We start from the raw sequence: 19183 nt of genomic DNA, 5'->3' as shown, positions 1-19183 counted from the left end.
TGTTGGGTGCACACCGACATAGGTGTTGGAGTAGGTAAAATTTTTGAACTATTGGGTTTGAAAACGTTAGTGTTTGGTCTTCCGAACACTTGAGAATTGGTTGGAAATTTTTGAGGTCGGAAATTGTTATTTGGCCTCAAAGGTATAGGTTGGGATGGAAAAGGTTGTCTGAATTGATTGTGGGATGTGTTAGTATTGAAGTTACCATTAAAATTAGTCATTGACGGGTTCGAAAATGAAGGAAATCGTGGTTGATGGGTTGGAAAATAGTTTATAACTGGTTTAGTTGTTTGTGTTTTATGTGGGTGTTGTTTAAATGGGTTGTGTGTGTTATTTTGGAAATACCTAACATTATTTTCCTGTATGAAAAATTGGATTGCCTGAGCTAAATCAATTGGCTTCATACACCTAATTGTATTTCCTAGGGGTTCTTTCAATCCCGATAAAAATGTCGTTAACGCTAAGTTTTGATACAAGCTACGCTTAATTGTTGCTGATTCAACTGTATCATGAGCATCAACAAAACTTACTAACAAATTCAATATTTCTAAAACCCTATCATAAAAATTTTGGGGAGATTCGTTACTACCCTGTCTAAGCATAACTAAATCTCTGTTGAGGCACGACTCATCACGAGTATCCGCAAAGTGTCTATACAACGTACATTTTAGTTCGTCCCAGGTGGAGACGTTTTGGACATTCACAACAAGTCTTGCACTTCCTGTTAACTTTCCAATTAAGCAATGTAATAAATAAGTATTTTGGAAGCAATTTCTGTTAGTTACATCATAAAATTGTTCGATTAAAGTTTTGCAAGTTGCTAGAAATCGATTTAATTCGCTTGGATTGCCATCAAACTGAGGCACACAATTAATATATTCTGGCTTAAACTGAAGAGCCATTTCAGATAAATCTGTATTAATATTAGTATGTTTGTAGCTTTTTAAGATTTTCTGCTAACAAATCAGCGTTAAAATTAATTGTTTGATTTTGATTCGAATTTGATTTTGAGTTAGTTAGCACTTTAGTTTCTAAAGTGGAGTCAGAGCTATTTGAAGGTTCTTTGTTATCGATAGATAAATTACTCAATAGATACGATAAATCGTCATGTGACATCTAGAAAATTGCACTTACATAAGTAGCACTAGTACTAATATCTTCATCCTATGAGCTTCAGGTTTGGGGGACGATGTAGTCCAGTCCAAATTCCGTCTTGCCCGTGAAATTAATCGATGGTTGACTAATTTCCAATTTACTTGGTACAAGGCAACTCTTCAGATGGTTCCTGATCGATAGTCCAGTTTAACCGATCTTTATTCGGAAACAGGATTCTTCATCAGGATTCGAAATGTTCTTAGATTGGCAATAATCCGTACCGGAAATTAATACTCGATGTATCAATTTTTGCCAATCCTACCGACTGCGCCAATTACGAAACCGGTGTTGCAAAATACCTTTTTAAAAATAATTAACTTAAGCTTTATTAGAAAATATACTAAAATAATAATACGTAATACGTCTAACTAGTTTTAATGTTATGCTCTGACTAACTCTAAATCTAACACAAACACTCCCGAGAACAATATTATGTCTATTCAGCGATACCTAAGTATTTGCTTTAACTTGCATTTTACGTAAAAGGGTGCCTCGTAACTCATGTCAAAATGAAATTACAATGATATTTATCCATACGCAGTTTTTGTAAACGATCGTACCACGATGACTTAAATAACAAAGTGATTACCATCTGTCTGCGGCATAAGAAAAGAATTATCTAATCAATTGGTTAGGTTACATATCTATATATCGCATTTTTTCATGTGCAGAAAAACGAAATATATCCTACTATAGGATAATTCATTTAAGCAAGTAAAAGTAAATCATTTTTATAACTTAATTATGAGCATCTTGACTTTATCGGGCTTGTAACTTGTAACTCTGAATTGTTCAGCAGTTCAATATTTCTTTCAAAAAGTAGTCGTAGTCAGTCTGCTAGAAATTTGTACAACTTATTGTACCTCGTAATGAGACGATCCTATAAACGGAATTAAGGTAAACGATTAAAGCAACTAATACGCAAATTTCCAGGATAACGTATAACCGGTTGCTGTCAGGAATAGGAATCTCCGTTGCCTGAAAATGTTGACAAGTTTAGCTACTTCGTATGGACCTTTTTATATCCGTGTTCAAAGAAGTCTAGTATCAATTTGCTTCAAAGACCCAATTTTCAAAAGTTAATAAACGTATGTATAAGGTTTAGCATACACACAATCATTTCAGCCTGATTTCGTATTCAACGAATATTTTTGGCTTGTTCCTTAAGAAAAATTCCTGCACCGCCCTAACATCGATAACAGCAAACAGTATTGCTGTGTGGCACTAAAACAAATATTTATCAACATGTACAGGGTGCTGCATTTTCGATGGTTTTACGGGGTACAGAGAAAACGGTAATAGATAGAAAAAAAGTAGCATACGTGTTCCGATCTCATTTTCTGAGCTGAGATGATTGGCGAAGAGTGGGCTGCGCAAACTTCTTTCGTTTCAAAGATACGGGGGGTTTTTGAAAATTGGTCATTTTGGAACCTCCTCTGTATTTCATTTGCTATTAAAGTTATCAAAAAAGGAAAAACGGTTTCCGGTAGAAGTTTTGACGTAGAATCCAATGGCGTAGTCAGTTTTTTTCTATTACGTTTAGTTTCTGACATATGACACTAACTTATATTTTTTTTAATGGAACACCCTATATATTTTTAGGTCATTTAATTCTGTTGATTTTTACTATTTCAACGGTGTATTAAAACATATAAGTTTGTAAACGTTAATCTTCGTAATTAGAAAAAAAGCGTTTCCTTTAATAAAAAAGTGCTAAATAATATGTATAAAAATACCCACAGTCGAAACCAAATTTGGCTATATTCATATTAACATGTTACATGTCGTTTATAAACAGTTTTTTTAACTTCTACCTTAAAAATAGTAGAAAATAGAAATGGCCACTTTTCTTATTAAAGTGACGGTAGAACTGTTTGTAACTTAGATTTTTAATAAGATTTATTAAAAATATTTAATTTCCTGATGTGTTAGCTTATATGATTTCCGATTTTGTTTGGTATTTTAGATATTGGTTATTTTTTAGCTTAGCAAAGGTCCTTTTTTTAAAATAACAGGATTAACCTCTACAAACTTATATGTTGTAATACACCGTTGAAAAGGTAAAAATAAACAGAATTAAATGAACTAAAAATATATAGGGTGTTCCATTTAAAAAAATATAACTAGTGTCATATGTCAGAAACTAAACGTAATAGAAAAAAACTGGCTACGCCATTGGATTCTACGTCAAAACTTCTACCGGAAACCGTTTTTCCTTTTTTGATAACTTTAATAGCAAATGAAATACAGAGGATGTTCCAAAATGACCAATTTTCAAAAACCCCCCGTATCTTTGAAACAAAAGAAGTTTGCGCAGCCCACTCTTCGCCAGTCATCTCAGCTCAGAAAATGAGATCGGAACACGTATGCTACTTTTTTTCTATCTATTACCGTTTTCTCTATACCCCGTAAAACCATCGAAAATGCAGCACCCTGTACAGACCTTTCTGTATCAGAAACTTCTCAACTGAGAAGGGAAAAATCAGAAACAACTACTTTGGAGAGCTAATACTCCTACCAACATTGAATTATACTGTTTTTCCTGTTGAATTCTTGAGGATTTAAATTACTCTTTTATAAAAGATACCAATATTTTTTCATTGGCAATTCAATAATTATTTCATTTAATTATGAATCCTGAGCTGGACATCTTCGTACAGATGCACCAAAAATAGTTCAACTGCATGTAAGTTGAAACTTTAGTACTCATAATGTCACGACTAGCGTGACGTGTTGAATTTAATTCAACTTATTTGCCTGAGATCTCGTTTCAGCGTGAAAATAAAACACAGTTAACTTTACCATCAAGTTCTATTGAATACGTACTTAAACCTAACAACTCCTAACTTACTAACTAGTAAAATAACAGGTTTCCTAACCCAACGAAAACGTTACTAACTCCCAATAAAATCATAATAAACCAGGCGTAAATTAATACACAACATAGAAGTACAATAAACATACTTACATCTCTATAGAAGACAGAATCTTGGAGAGAGGCTTGTCACTTGGAGCGCGGTTCGCGATTAACTTTACTTGAGCGTTACGGACATGTCTAATTGACATTTGCGGTTCGATCACCAACGTGGTGCACAGCAAAACTGGACTGACTGGACAGAACTGGACTGAACTGACTGACCCTTCTTTAGGGTACAACTTCCTTTTTATAGCATTCCAGACACTGGTTCCACCAATCAAAACTCCCAGACCTGGCCTCGTCTAGCCGACAACTCGTGACGACCTTCGACCATCGGTACTTGGAAAACATTCCACATTATTTCGCAAATTCAGCAAATGCATCTTAATTGCAGTTGCACTCCGACCGCATTCCACAATTTTAATGTTTCCGCTCAAGTAATATAAACATTCCACATTTTTAATGTTTCCTTTCAAGTGAAATAACTTTGATTTATTATCCTTCGTGACATTTGCCCCTTCTCCATGAAACTGGCCCTCCAGTTTAAACCAAGAGAGGTAATTCCTATATTTGACAATTCTAATTACCAACCTAAGTTATCGCTAGCCTTATATAAAATTCATCTTATTATAATATCATTTGAAAAATGGAGTAAGCGAAAATTTTTAATTTTACTTTTTATCATATATTCTCTAAAATGCTTACTTTCTCCATTTTCCGTCATCGCTTCGTCGTACCCAAAACTTATAATAATCCTAATCATTAAACTAACCCTTAAATTAACATAACACATTTGAAACCTTGGGTAGCCCTTAAATATGCACCATATATTTCAATATAAGTAGCTCTGATGTTGCGACTTTTATTGCGCCATTGTTCGCACAAAAGTGTTTGTCACAATCATATATTACCCTGACTATGACTTAACACATCGTCTTCCACTGGTCACCAAATAGTCCAGTAGCTGAAGTCTAGCAATGTCCATTCCATACTCCATAGTCTCTTCTGCTTAGGCTTTATTTTCATCATGTGGTTGACTCTGGTGATACTGTTAAATGTCATCTTCAATGGTCGTCCAATACTGGCTTTGCACAGCGCCATTTAGTACATTGGCTTCTTATGGCTCCCTCAAGCGGTTTTTACATGTAATGAAAATAAGAACAAAGGTTAATATGCGTTACTTAAGGCTTAATAATAACATATAATAATATATAATATTACACGCATATTTCTTTTATATCTCAATTAAATTAATAACCTTCAACCGAGTGAATTTTATTCACTGGTATACCTCAAACCGATTGCAATAACTTCTGCATATGTTTAACTAATGTCCCAATTTCCATATCAACTAAGTTGTTTTAAAAACTGGAACATTGAACGTTCTAACTTCATTTCAAATCCGTGCGGAGAAATATTTTATTTATCCAAAACAAAAAATAAATTGACGATAACGTTTGATTGCTTCTTCCCTAGATTATCTGTAAACAAAAATAAGAAAGTAAATTATTAAAACGTAAACACAAAACAAAATTTACGGTTGTCTAATGACCCTATGGTTTGAAATGCACTCTACCTAAGTAGTGTAAACAACCTATACTCGGTTTATTTTGTCTTGTCAGCGGTTTTGAGGTAGGTCAGGGTAACGCTTGTGTCATCATTATCATATTAATAACAGTGACGTACTTAACGCCTTTTAAAACTTATTACGCCTGTATTAACTTTACCCATCTTACCTTTAATTAAACAAGAAAAATGGTTAAATATCATTTATTTTCTTCGTGCTACAATAGTCATTATTATATAGATAAACTTTAAATATATAGTATATAATATTGATATAAAATATTGAACAATAATTGTTTCACTTGTCTTGTTCGGTTTGGGTCCCTCCGGGTTTCGCCTGATCAGTGTTGAACTGGTCCTCATTTCTTTCCTCACGTATAGGCACTTGATATGGTGCCGTACCACGTACACGTGTACGATTTATTTGTCTTCGAAGAGGCGTGGCAGCCACCTGCCCAGTCCAATTTGTCATGTTTGCTGTATTTAGTGGTGGCTCAACGGGATTCCAATTCTGTCGCAAAGTCACCCTCGGCACTTCAACTAATGTAGGTTCACCTCTTGATGGCACCCTAAATGGATGTCCCATCATTCTTGGTGGTAAATGGGGTCGGGGAGGTTCATGTAGTTCACGCCGCCTGAATTGTGAATTCCTTCTGAACGAACAAACGTTGCATGCGCAACCATCCACAAACAGACTTCCCCAAATTTCCCAAAATTGTCTTGGTTGATAGAACGGCACCCTCGGAGGTGCGCAGATTGCACAACCACATCTTTCCGTAGGGTTTCTTCCTTGTCTCACCAATAAATCAATATGAATCATCTGGTATTCCATGTGAATTATTTGGGTCCAAAGTGCTAGTAACGCCTTTGAGACTCCCAAATACACTATTCCTGGTCGTTGTACTTCTTGATGTAACTCCCATAAATGGTATAAAGCCATGTCATATAAATGTAACTTGACATTTATGTCCGAAATACATCGGGCATAATATAAAAACATCACAATCCACTCCATTTTTTATAAACTCTCGATCGGTATTTTTTCAATGAAACGCACTCGCGGTACTATCACGGTACTTCGCTAACTAAAATGCAAATCACAGCGATGTAATTATTTATATTCTCTTAATTTCATGTCAGCACTTTTACGCTTGCGGACGCATATTATTCATTTGATGCATTTTTTTTTTCGACCGAATACATTATGCTGATATTCAAAAATATCCAACACCAAAATAAAACGAAAACTCGTTATTTTAATTTGTCTATCCCCCCATTATCACATACCCCTGACATTTATATTTATTCAAGTATTTACTTGTTCGGCACCTATGGCATTTATCGATATATTTTACGTCCCTCGTATTTTTTGTTTAAGTATGCCATTTTAATTATATCATTTTTTCCATTGTAGTCAAATAACTTGTAACACGCGCGCTTAGATAATCATTTTACACACTTTTGGTGTAACTGCGGAAAATTAGACTAATATCCGTTCGTGAATCTTTCAATTGGCCATTAAATTCAGACGCGGATAAGAGAATAAAAATCCCTGAGCTCAGTAACTTCAAATTTAGGTACCACTCGGTATGTGAAGTTTGTACCCAACAAACGTAATATTTCCACTTCAACAAAATTATTACTTTGTATACAAAGTGTTACAATCTTTATGTCAGTTAGGGATAGACGGTGCCTTATTATCGTTTATTTATTTTACTTATACAGCACTGCATTCACAGCAGTTTTGTCATTTTATGGACGAAACGGTCCTTCACTTTTTTCCTCTCCATTCACTTTCTTGTGTGCCTTCGCGAGTGCAGTCGTTTTTTTCTTGTTACTCCATTTGAGTGTAGTAGTGTTTTTTTTTTTTTCGTGTTTTCATCATGAACCGTAAGTAAATTTGTTGGCTTTGTTATTCACATTATAAAGTAATCCAATTTGTTGTTCTTTTCAAAACTAAAGATCCGCAATCTTGCCCCCCCAAGTGACAACCAAACTGGGTTTGGAAGGGGTTGCCGTCTCCAGCACTTCCTTATCAATTTTTATTAATTTTATTGTATTTTTTGTAAGTGTGTAATTTTAATTGTTTTTTTTTTTTCTCTTTTATTATTGTTATTATCTTTTTTTTTTTTCTTTATTATTATTATTTTATCTTATTTCGTTTGTTTTGTTTCCTTTTTTTTTTTCTTTTAATAGTAATATACTCTTTAGTTATTCAAAGTTGTCTCTTTTGTGTGTTTTTCCCATTTCTTTTCTTATAAAGGCGTGCATTCTGGGGTCCAGGGATCATAATAGGGTAATATTCTGCTTACGTGAACAACTTCTTTTTTTGCTTTGTCTGATCTGCCTTTCTGTATTTCATAGTCCACGTCCGACATTTTTCGTCTTATATAATAAGGTCCGAACCATCTAAGCAGCAATTTTTCACTTTTCCCGACTTTCCTTACCGGGGTGAAAACTTTCACTTGGTCACCCTCATTAAACTCCACATGTCTATGTTTACAATCATAGCGAAGTTTATCTATGTTTTGTCGTCTTTTTATGTTTTCAGCAGCAAAATTACGTATTGCCAGACTAGTTTCCCTCATTTGATTGCTATTAAGAGATTCAGTATGCGGCATAATGTTCGCTTCAGTTGGTAAAATAGGTTCTCGTCCATATACTAGCATAAAGGGTGAGAATTGCGTGCTGTCTTGTTTCGCTGAATTATAGGCAAAAGTTACATGTGGTAAGTATTGGTCCCAATTTGACTGATTCGTGTTGGTGTACATTGCCAACATATTTGCAAGAGTCTTATTAAATCGCTCCGTAAGACCATTTGTCGCTGGATGATATGCCGTTGTAAATTGGCTTGTAGTGCCCATTTCTTTCAATAGTTTCGTCACCAACTCTGATTGAAACACTTTTCCTCTGTCACTTAATAATTCCTTAGGCGCTCCATGTCTCGTAATTATTTTTTCCAAAATAAATTTTGCTACGGGCCCTGCTTTTCCACTAGGTAACGCCTCAGTTTCTGCCCAACGTGTTGCATAGTCTGTTGCTACCACTATCATGGTTTTACCATTGCTACTTCGGCGAAAAGGGCCTAAAAGGTCAATTCCTACCTTTTCAAATGGTGTTCCCACAGGAATTGGGTGTAAAAATCCTATCGGCTTTTGATTTTGCTGACCTTTTCTAGCTTGACAATCTGGACAACCCTTAACAAAATTTTCAACATCTTTTTGCAACCCTTGCCAATAATACCGTTGCTTAATTTTTGATAGCGTTTTCGCTATTCCCAAATGACCACTCAGCGGTTCCGAATGGTGAGAATACAAAATTTCTCCCACTAACTGTTGCGGTATTACTAATAGCTTATTTCGACCTAAATCATTCGGATTTACTCGGTATAAAATTTCGGATTCAATCCTGAAGTTCTTTGCCTGCTTACGTAAACCAATTGTAGCATTTTCCGGGTTTTTGATTGTCATTATTATTTGGGAAATTTTTTCATCTTTCTTCTGTAACTCCTCAATATTACGAGTATCCAAAATAAATGTTGGTATTTCTTCAACGTCGTGTTTATCCGTATCTGGTTGCAGTACCGGATATCTACTTACACAGTCAGCGTCTTTGTGCGCAATTCCTGATTTATGGCACACCGTGTAATCAAATTCCGACAGTTTTAATGACCATCTAGCTAAACGACCTGTTGTGTCTTTTAATGTCTTTAGCCAACATAAAGCATGATGATCAGTTACAATTTTTACAGGTTTACCATAAATAAAGTGTCTTAAGTATGAAAGTGCCCATATAACTGCTAATCCTTCTAATTCAGTTATAGAATAATTTTTCTCCGCTTTGCTAAGACTTCTGCTTGCGTAAGCGATAGGGTGTAACTTGTTTTCTGTGTCTTCCTGCAATAATATAGCTCCTATTCCATCTTTACATGCATCTACCCTTAATTCACACCCTTTGTTTGGCTGAAAATGTGCCAACACTGGTTCACTAATTAATTTCTGTTTTAGTGTTTCAAACGCTTTGTCATGAATGTCCTGCCAATCAAATTTATTTTGTTTCTTTGTCAGATCATGTAAGGGGCGTGCAATTTTTGCAAAATTTTCTATAAACTTCCGGTAATAGTTACAAAGTCCTAAAAAGCTTTGTACACCTTTTACATTTTTTGGCCTTGGAAAATTTTCAATTAAAATTAATTTTGATTTACCAGGAAAAATTCCATCTGTCGAAATTGTATAACCAAGAATATTAATTTTTTCTTTTAGATATTCACATTTTTTAGGTTTTAATGTTAGGCCTGCACTTCGAAGTCTATTGAAAACTTTACGTAATTTTTCAAAATGTTCATCTATTGTTTCAGAAAAAATTATAATGTCGTCCATGTAAATTAAAACTTCTTTCCATTTTAAATCTCTAAACACTCCGTCCCCTAACTGTTGAAATGTTGCCGGGGCATTGCACAATCCAAAAGGCATTACATTAAATTCCCATAATCCATGACCTGGCGCCGTAAAGGCAGTAAGTGGTTTACTTTCTTCTTTTACCTTGACTTGCCAATAACCTGAATACATGTCTAACGATGAGAAATACTGGGCGTTTCCTAAGTAAGTTAAAATATCCTCAATATTAGATCCTGACCACGAATTTTTTACTGTTACATTGTTTAACTTGCGATAATCGACACAAAATCGCGTCTCTCCAGAATTTTTCTTTACTAATACGACGGGACTTGCCCAGGGCGAGTTACTTTGCCTTATTATATCGTATTGTTCCATTTCCCTTATTTGATTATCTATTATTTCTCTTTCTTTTTGTGCTACCCTGTAAGGTTTTTGTTTTATGGGTTTAGCATTTCCTACGTCAATTTCGTGTTCAATTACATCAGTTCTCCCCATATATTTTGGTGTTTTTGAAAAAACGTCACTATACTCCGCAAGTAGCGTTTGCAATTTATTATGTATTCCTAAGTTTGTTATATTATTTAGATTATGGTCATTCATGGTAATTATTTCTTCATCATTTTCGGTTTCATTTATACAACAAATTGGAATTTTTGTCATGTCCATTTTAATTGTTTTCTCGAGATTACCAATCGTGGAATTTTTTATTACAAAAATTCTACGATGACCGACATTTTTAAGCTTAACATAAAAATGTCCATTCTGCAAAAACGGTAATCCTACGCAAATAAGACTTCTCGGTCGTAAAAAACTGTCTTTCTCAATAAAACAATATTCCGCCAAGTCAGACGGTCGTAGGTTCAAGTTCAATCGGGTAATTATATCATTCCCGGGCTTCAACACGTAATCGTTAGCGACAGTAATTTTTAGGGAATTTACTGTTGGCTCGTTTGCTATGTTTACAAACAAGTCTTGCTGTGGCTCGCATTCTTCAGTTGAATCATAATCTCCAAAATTTAGGATTAATTTGTCCGAACCATGCTGCAATGTCACTTTATTGTTATTATAGTCAATGACTGACTTTGTCGTCGTCAAAAAGTTATGTCCCAAAATTAGAGCTTTAGACAAATTTTTTACCACTAATGCTTCAACGCGTATCTCTTTATTATTAACTTCAATCGTCACTTGTGAATTTCCAATAGGTGTAAGAGGGTAACTGCCTGCTGTAATTAATTCAACTTCATTTTCCAAAGGATACATGTTATTAATATAATTTAAATCCACAATATTTTTACACGCTCCGGTGTCTAGAACGACATTTATATTTTCTTGATTATTTACTTTTAAATGCACATACAATAACCCTCCTTTGACGCCCTTTGATGACAGGTGGACAATCTCGTTAGGGCTTCCTATTGACGAAATTGTCCTCTTTCGTTTGGGTTTTGGTATACCCGATCATTTCGACGGTTATCTGAATTATTTCTGGAACTGTTTGCATTCCAGTTGCACGATGCATGCCCAATTCTTTTGCAATTAGTGCATCTAATGCGTCCATCGTGTGTTCTTGTATTCGGTAAATAGCTGTTACCTTGATTTCGGTAAGGTGCTCTGTTTCCATAGTTTGGACCTCTGTACTCATTATTTCTATTCCCTTGCATATTCCGATTTTGGTAATATGGCCGTTGACCGCCATTATTTGAATCATTATTAATGGCATTGTTCCTTGGTGGTATATTTCTTGTAAAATTTCCACGATAATTGACAAAATTCCTGTTCGGACCGTTACTGGTGACATTCCTGTTATCTATGAAATTTCTTCTTGTGCTATTACTATTATAGTAGACTCGATTTCTATTTGCATTGCCATCTCTGCGTGGAAAATTTGTTGTATTTCCCGGTCCGCTCCTGACTATTTGATTCTCGTTATTTAACGCATCGGACACGGAAAGCAGTGCCGTATCCCGTGTCATCTGATTTACCAGGGTTCTCTCTTTAATGTCACTCAGCTTTAACACTAGCTGTTTTAAGTCATTAAAATTTTGATTACCTGAACTCAGCAAGTAATACATTTCATAGTAGGATGGGTGCAAACCATTTTCAAAATGGTCCCTAAACGTGTCAAAAGACATTGTCGGGTCAATTTCCGTTGCCAACGCAAGTAAATCAAAATAATATTTTTTAACATCCTCATTGTCTTGATGTTTTCGTGTATTTAATCGAAACTTTAGTTTTCTTAATGGCTGTTCTCCAGAAAATTCTTTTAAAAAGTCCGTTTTTATATTCGTCCATGTTTTTGCCTGGTTTGCCGGTTCGTTAATATAACCATCAAACCAAGTCTGAGCCGGGCCTTCCAAGAAATTTGCTAAGTAGGAAATTTTGTGGTTTTCCGACCAGCTGTTTGCAATCGCTGCTTTTTCATATTTATTCACAAAAATAATGGGAGAGTCTATAGATGGGTTAAATGTAGGTGGGCATGTAAACTTTGGTGTGGCTGGAGTTTTTGGCTCAGCCAAAGCTACCTGTAAAGTCATGTTAGCCATTGCTGCCGGATTGTTAGGACGTATCTCACTGTTTCTCTCTCGAATTACAGGGGGTGGGCAAGGATTATTACAACCTTGTAACAAATCTGTGGGGCGGGATAAGGTAGGCTCTGGCACTACCACTTCTCTCTTCTCTGGCACTACCACTTCTAAGGGACTTTCTTGCCAAGACTCTTCTGATTCTCGCGGTTTAGGCGGAGTCCTACTCAATGAAGCTCTTGGCTTAAAAAACTGTTCTGGGGATCGTGATCCTGCCTTGGAATCTTTAGTTTTCTGAACTTGGGAAGTCGAAGCTTTTGTTGTTCGAATTCGCGGGGTCTCAATTTGAGCACTTACGACAGTTTTTTCGAAAGGGCTCTCGTCCTCACTACTTGTTACACTGACAATAGAAGTTGTTCTGTCGACTTCTGGGGCACCTGCAGAAGCAGAGGAACCGACAGTTGAGCTATGATGTGCGGGTTTAAACTCTCTCAACTCTTTTAAGACTTTTTCGGGGTTTTTCCCTTGGGCTAGTGCTTGTTGCAAAACAAATTTTTCTTTGTCTGATACACTTTGAGCTCTACTGCGAGTTCGTACTCGTGATTTGTCACTTGGTTCACTCATGAAAAATTAATACGAAATGTTTGGCAGTATTTTTAATTATTTCGATTTTTCAAGCTTTTGGACAAAATTTAAACGATTTTCTTAAACAATTTGATTATTTCTAGCAATTTCTTTGCGAATTTGCTTATTCATCAAACTAATAATTTTTTTGACGCTAAAATACACAAGCATTAACACCCCCATGCACAGAAAAATAATAATCAAAATTTCCTTAGCCGACCATGAATTATCTTTTTCTTGAGACGCTTTATTAGAAATACCGCCGCTATTACCCGCTTGAGAAATAATTATTTCTTCTTCTTTTGATGAAGAACCCCCCATTTTAAATAGAACGATTCAAATTTAAAAAATAAAATTTATGTTTTTTCCACCCTGAAACGTAGGCGCCTCCACCATATGTCACGACTAGCGTGACGTGTTGAATTTAATTCAACTTATTTGCCTGAGATCTCGTTTCAGCGTGAAAATAAAACACAGTTAACTTTACCATCAAGTTCTATTGAATACGTACTTAAACCTAACAACTCCTAACTTACTAACTAGTAAAATAACAGGTTTCCTAACCCAACGAAAACGTTACTAACTCCCAATAAAATCATAATAAACCAGGCGTAAATTAATACACAACATAGAAGTACAATAAACATACTTACATCTCTATAGAAGACAGAATCTTGGAGAGAGGCTTGTCACTTGGAGCGCGGTTCGCGATTAACTTTACTTGAGCGTTACGGACATGTCTAATTGACATTTGCGGTTCGATCACCAACGTGGTGCACAGCAAAACTGGACTGACTGGACAGAACTGGACTGAACTGACTGACCCTTCTTTAGGGTACAACTTCCTTTTTATAGCATTCCAGACACTGGTTCCACCAATCAAAACTCCCAGACCTGGCCTCGTCTAGCCGACAACTCGTGACGACCTTCGACCATCGGTACTTGGAAAACATTCCACATTATTTCGCAAATTCAGCAAATGCATCTTAATTGCAGTTGCACTCCGACCGCATTCCACAATTTTAATGTTTCCGCTCAAGTAATATAAACATTCCACATTTTTAATGTTTCCTTTCAAGTGAAATAACTTTGATTTATTATCCTTCGTGACAATAAAACTCATTACAATGGGTCGGTTAAAGAAACAAACTCTATGTGCCACTTACATAATAAGGTATTACGCTCAGCTAGCGTTTTTCACCTTAATTTAACATAATAAAATTCAGCTGAAATAAATTAAAAATAAAGTCACATTATCATGATGTGTGGGTCTTATCGTCTCATTCGAGTAGTATGTGTGTTGAATGTGTTAAATATCACTTCAGAAATACTTTATTACAAATGTATGATTTTCCATTCGTATTAAAAAAAAACTTGAGTCACTTTTTAAATCAGTTGTCATTGTTTCCATAGTAAAGTCAAATTTAATTATTCTTAGCCAATACAATATTTCGACTTGTTATTCCATGTAGGTAAATTATCATGTGCATTTAAAAAAAATATATATTAAAACATTAAAATTCATCAATCAGCAGTTTCCTTATCGACACCTTCGCGGCGATGCGACTAGACGAGTATAAAGTAAGTCGGTCACACCGGCACGCGGCGTCAAATAGAACTAATTAGTCTGCTTTACTTTATTTTCCACTAATGTCGTGATTTTTGCAAGCAACCAAATAATAACCTTCGGTTTATTATGTACTGTTCGTTTTCAACGGTGGAAACATATCGCTATCCTGCTGCTTGCTTTTATTTAAAGCGGGTACCTAAACATAATGAGTAAAAAACTATTTGTCGACAATTAGAAGTTTTATTGGCACATTTTTTTGTCGTTATCGGGAATGCTTGACTTCGACATCGAAATATCACAATCCGCTGTTTTACAGTGTGGATTTAATTTTTAACTTCCGATTTAGAAGACATGTAAAAATTAATTTAGTAGCATGCTGGCAGTAGGTATGTAAAATTCAATTTTTTCTCCTTCAAAATATTTGATTTTTCAGCTTAACTTTTACACAAACAGTACTAAACAGAAATGCTAAAAGCACACATTTTGCTTTTAGTTTTGTCATCCATAAAATTCGTATACTGGGAATGTTGCATTTTTTAATTGAACTTGGTCAGCTGTAAAAAAAAAACTTATTAGCAGTTTTTGATTTCCGTTTTTCTGAAATGCAAAACATTGAATCCTTTGTCGTATTTGTATTGATTGATTCATTAACGTCGAATTTACCTATAACGGAATGCCTTAAAATAGGAACTGTTCTAAATCCCTTATTGACAATTTTAATGTATAAATTGTGCCCATTTTGCAAACATGGTGTGCCTACACACAGATTTCTTGGACATAAATAACTGTCTCTTTTAATAAAATTGCATTTCGTTAAATCAGGCACATTATTCGCGGTTTTCAATCTTAACATTATTTGCGTATTTGGTTTTACAATATACTTCCGAGCAACTTTTAATTTTATTACAGGTTTTACTGTTTTTTCGATGTCAGAAATTTCTACACCCATTAGATACTCTTTCTGAGCTTGGTTTTTAGATGTAACATCAGAATCAGGTCGATTGAGATTAACTGTTACTTTATCGTTGTTGTTTGTTGAAAAACTCAAAATATTTTTATTGTTATCAATCATTGCGTTAAAATTTGAAAGAAAATTATGTCCCAGAATTAAAGGTTTAGAAAGGTTTTTCACTACTAATGCTTCAACCTCCAACTTTATGTTGTTAATTTTTAGAGTTACTTTTGAAGTACCTATTGGGTTAACAGTATAACCTCCTTCTGAAGTTAATTGGATTTGGATCTCTGATGATAAAGACATGTTAGTTATAAGATTTAAATCAAGTAAATTTGGTTCACAACCTGTGTCTAAAATTACATCAAACAAATTGTCTTCGTTATTTATTGAAGCTTTGATTGACAATAAATTGCTATCTTTACTGTTTGTCGAGTTTATAGCAAGTTCATCCACACTTAACATTGAGTTTTCACATTTACTAGGATTCTGATGTGTAGAAAAATTCTTATTTTGTCCAAAATTGTAAAGCTTGTTGTTACCTCGATTAAAATGTTTACATTTTGATGAACAATTATTTCTGGTATTATTATTTCTTGTACCTCGATTTTGATCAAACCTAGAATAATTTTGCTTTTCTCGTGACACATTTTGATAGTAGAAATCATGTTTGTTTAACTTGGTCCCTTTGTATTTATTATTTCCACAATAATTGTTGGACTGAAATTCACAATTTTTACAATACTTATTTGGCCAAGTACGATTAGCACCGTATTTGTCAAATTTGTTTTTCGACCGATCATTACGAGACCGAAAATTTAATTGTTAATGGACCTGTGAAGCGATTTTTGGAGCGACGATTAAGTCCAAATCTAATGCAATAGGCTATTGTTCGTTCAAGTTTTGTGAGATTGGAATAATTATCAAAATTAACGATTAAACTGTTGTGTTGGTCGATTTGAGAATGCATATTCAATCTCTTCATTTCAGGCAGGTCAGTTGTAGGAAGAGGAGAAAGCTCGGGCCAATGCGTGTTGTCAAATGACAATCATTCAGGGCCATGCCAATACAAGTTATGGTCGAGTAAGGCACTCGGAGTAATACCAGGCGAAACGATATCTGCAGGATTATCTAAAGTTGGCACGTGCCTCCATTCGCTGACGGATGACAATTCCTGAATTAGCGAGACACGATTTGCAACGAACACTTGAAGAGCACTTGGACACGTTCGCAACCAGCCCAAAACGATAGTAGAATCGCTCCAATAGACCGTCTTAGAAACGCACATGTTTAAGGATGTCTTCACCTTACAGGTACAAGCTGATTCAAAGTTAATTACGTGTGCAAAGCAGGTCTATGTTTACAACTAAGCAATTAACCGTCCTAGTGCAAATAAAGTTACGGTGTCACGGGTCGGTAAAAGAGTTGGAAGAGGGTATTACTGAAACCACCCGGTCTATACGAGCCTTGTAGTGGTTCCTGTTGGCAACAGGATTTAGAAACTTGCCTCCTACGCCCGGTCTAGCGAACCATGTAGCGTAGTCAACAAAAGACAGGGCCAGGACGTGCGGCCGGACTACTAAATGTAATCAATCCACTGGGGTCGGTTCTGCTGTCACCCGGGCTGGTTTGCAGTCAGGTGCAATTTCGACGGTGACAGGACGGGCATGGTCAGGAAATAATTCCTCAGTATGTTGCACAGCCCATTCCAGCCGCTCCAGAATGCGACCGGCCATCCGGGGCCGACCGGAAGCAGAGTCAGGTTTGGTGAGCGCTGGCCGACTCCTGAATGGGGCTCTTAATGCCTGGGCCTCCCTTTTGAGTTGCGCCACCCGGGTCTTCATGGCGGTGACAGCCAAGGTGTTGGCTACTCTCATGGAGGTACTACTCTCCGGAGGAGCGCCGTGGGGTGGTTCACCGGGCAAGCGCCGGCGAGACTTCGGAACGGTACGGTTAACGGACATCTAAAGAAAAGCGGGTTCGGTCGGACAGGCAAAGAAAAACGCTGAGAAAACGTTCGGGGAGGAGAAAAAGAAACTCCAGGCGGTTACGATTGAGCTGTCCTACCATCGACTTCCGCACTAGCCTCGACATACGCCGACTTAAGGTCCTTTATGTGGATATGTCGAAAAGTTTTGCCGGTACGATCTTTAAGATCATAGACCACGGGAGAAACAACTTTGACAACGGTATACGGCCCTGAATATTTGGGCGCAAGTTTCGAGGCAAAACCTCGGACAGCGGAAGACAGAGGATTTTCCCGGCGGAAAACTTGATCTCCCAAGTGACATCTCCATTCGCGTCTCCGGAGATTGTAATGTCGGCTTTGAGTGGTGAACGCCCGACTCAGATTCAGACGGACCAGCTCATAAATATCACAAAGCTGTTTGAGGCGGTTACTATGCTCCTCAATATCGGAGAGCTGGCCCAACTAACATTTCTTGTTTTTTTAATAGGCAGTGTTACGTTCTAGTTTCTACTTTATAAAACTTAGGTTTTATTAATTTGCCTCAGAAACGTTATCCTTAGCCAAATATATCACTAATAGCCCTTAAATGGAGAATCTTATAACGGTAACGATGACCAGTTTTCGGTCATATTATAAAACATATACCCTTAAGCTATCCTGAGCATCTAGTAACAATAATGTTTTCGTTACCAATTGAAAACCTCTATTAAGAAACAACCAGATTTGTAAAGGTAACGGTATTATTTCTCTTACTACTATAATTCTATAAACAGTGTTTATAAACGCTTTTATAAAACTAAAAATATACGAAGCGCCACCTACATGCCTTTCACGTGTTTACTGTGTCTTTCCTCTTCGTTTAATAAATGCAATTTGCATTTTCTCTTTCGCTTCAAAAATAATCGTCAAGCCGAACTTTGACTGCACGATGGTTGTTGTTCTCGAGGTGATCTGATGTGTGTTTTATAAGGTTACTAAATAATTTAATAATGGCGCTCTTTATTTTATTTTTATCAGCAATTGGAGTTCGGTCTTGGATGTACATTTACTTGCCAATCAAAATTTGCTGTGAAAAATTAGATGATACCTATCCTAAAACTCACGGGCCCATGAAATATTCCCGTTTGAATGTTTGTAAATAAAATTGTGAGACTTCAATGCTCTGTTATATTTTGGGAAATTGAAGGAAAAACATATTTGCAATTACTTGCATACTTTGTACATCACATTTGAAAGTATTCGTGTCTACAAGATGCCGAAACATAAAAAAAATTATCCGAAAGTTTCGAGTCAAGTTAAGTAAAAAAAAAACAAATATGGCCGACGTTTATTTTCACATATAACAGCCATGTTTTATGTCTATAAATATTAAAGTAATTTTATTGCCGCGAAGTTCTATATAAATGTTTGTAAACTTTTATAAATATTGGTTGGTCGAGTACAAAACTGAGCATCTGCTAATAAATCCACAACGCTCAATTAAGTAAATTTCGTTACAAAAAGCCAATTAA

At 35.8% G+C, this 19183-nt stretch overlaps 2 long non-coding RNA genes across 2 annotated transcripts in view; one reads left to right on the top strand and one right to left on the bottom strand.

The window, feature by feature from the left end:
* LOC145737209 (uncharacterized) overlaps window positions 1-19183 on the bottom strand; it is a 222167-nt gene that overhangs the window by 136216 nt on the left and 66768 nt on the right. The gene's annotated exons all lie outside the window — the stretch shown is intronic.
* The window catches only part of LOC145737210 (uncharacterized), a 299466-nt gene continuing 285128 nt past the window's right edge, over window positions 4846-19183 (top strand). The window contains exon 1 of the long non-coding RNA XR_014180319.1: window positions 4846-5238. This is a non-coding gene — a long non-coding RNA (uncharacterized LOC145737210). The remainder of the gene's footprint in view (window positions 5239-19183) is intronic.

The sequence above is a fragment of the Ips typographus genome, linkage group LG13 (genome assembly GCF_016097725.1).
Source record: "Ips typographus isolate SLU linkage group LG13, UJ_Ityp_2.0, whole genome shotgun sequence".
Lineage (NCBI taxonomy): Eukaryota > Metazoa > Arthropoda > Insecta > Coleoptera > Curculionidae > Ips > Ips typographus.
Note: the sequence above shows the minus strand (reverse complement) of the source record. Positions and strands in the feature narration are given on the sequence as shown.